The sequence below is a fragment of the Miscanthus floridulus genome, chromosome 7 (genome assembly GCF_019320115.1).
Source record: "Miscanthus floridulus cultivar M001 chromosome 7, ASM1932011v1, whole genome shotgun sequence".
Classification (NCBI taxonomy): Eukaryota; Viridiplantae; Streptophyta; class Magnoliopsida; order Poales; family Poaceae; genus Miscanthus; species Miscanthus floridulus.
The window spans coordinates 58,121,809-58,123,457 of record NC_089586.1 but is presented as its reverse complement, the minus strand read 5'-3'; the positions used below and the strand labels follow the sequence as shown (position 1 = coordinate 58,123,457).

The window sequence follows — 1,649 nt, the reverse complement described above, 5'->3', positions numbered from 1 at the left end:
TATTTTTCCAATTGTTTCAATTGCTCAACCTCGGAATGGCCAATGTTTAATGATTTCATGTAATTCTTCCGCTAACAGGTTTTTAATCATTTTGTATCTTTGGCAAGCCTCACATCCTCGGGCATATTTATTGCAATCTTTTTCCATGTTTGGCCAATAAAACCCATATCTGTGTATCAGCCATCTCATTCTTTTGCCCGCTTGATGTGCTCCAACGATTCTTTCATGGACCTCAGCCATTACTAATAAAGCCCCCCTTTACCTTCTCTTTCTATTCTTTAAAAAGGCGAACATCTTATCTAGGCTCGATCACCTTTCTATGAAGGCGAGCAGCCTAGCCCCCTTGTGGAAATTTTTATATTAAGGAAGCCATATTTCGTAATAGCAGCTCTGAGAAGTTGGGCTTAGGATGCGCCTCCTACGATCGTTTCAGTGACTCAATTGGCTGGCTTCCCTCAGCTCAGACTTGTGTCGCCACCTCTCCCAGGACCGGAATGATTATCCCTGCCCGATGGGTCTACATTCATCCCTAAATTTTTGTTGGGTACTCTTCACTTCCCCGCCATTCTTGTAACCGTCACCTGTAATCCACGCAAGTGTGTCCGCACCCCCTAGAGTGGACAAGAAAGAAAGGATTTTTTCTCGGAGCAAACCCCCTGGTTCTAGACCTAGGAGTTCACTTTCCCGTATGAGCATTCGGTACATATATAAGTTAGTGGAAGAGTAAAAGGGTCACCACTACTGAGGATCTCCCCCCTTATCATAGAAGGGTTGTCTGAGGGTTTGCCATGGTTCATTGCTATGCTTACACACAAGGCTACCCTTCTCCAAAAGCTCCACGGGACCACCTATCACTAGTCTTTGGCTAGAGAGGTTTATTGCACAAAAAGGCCAGGACGCAGGCTCCTGTAGAGGAAAGCCCAATGAATGCCAGATGCAAAGCCTCACACCTCATTAAGATCATATTGGCATACTCTCCCAAAAAAAGAGCAAACCCCATTGAAGACAGGAGTGAGGTACAACAAGGCCATTTCCGTCCACCTTCTCACGAAGTCATACATGGACGTTACTGCTCATACAGCTACCAGCCAGCAAGCAGTTAGCTTTCCTCTAGAAGTCATGGAAGTGTGGATAAATTGACATCAAACTCTAGTCGACAGAAGGTTTTCTTTTTTTCCCGCTCGCAGTAGTACTCACAATATTCCAATACTACAGCGTTAGCAGCGTTTTGTCTCGATGAAAAATCTTCTGGTGACCATGAGGATTTCTTCTCTATCCTTTGGACTTGAATGATCCAATTTTGAATCTTGTTGGAGATTCTTTATCTGGCTTTGACATATGGGGCCCTTTCCCCACTGTTTGAGAAAAGTTTTGCATCTTTCCTTTACATCCGAATAGAATGGGCCACTAGTCCCAGATCTATACACCACACCTGGAACTCGTTCTACTTGTGGTTGTGGGGTTGGTGCCTTCTAAGCTGCTTGAGCAGCACCCACAAGGGTGTGGGAAGGAATAAGACTACATAAGAAAATGCTCTCTTTTTACTTTATTGACTGGTGTCCCGTGGATCTCTCTCTTTAGGCACTTCATTTAGTTCATTTATAGTGAGAAAGCCCATGCGAGTCAATTAAGTAAGTTGGAAGTTTTGA

At 44.1% G+C, this 1,649-nt stretch overlaps 1 pseudogene; it reads left to right on the top strand.

The window, feature by feature from the left end:
* The first annotated feature begins 549 nt into the window (after nucleotides 1-549).
* On the top strand, nucleotides 550-1,140 carry LOC136464935 (uncharacterized; annotated as a pseudogene).
* The last annotated feature ends 509 nt before the right edge of the window (nucleotides 1,141-1,649 follow it).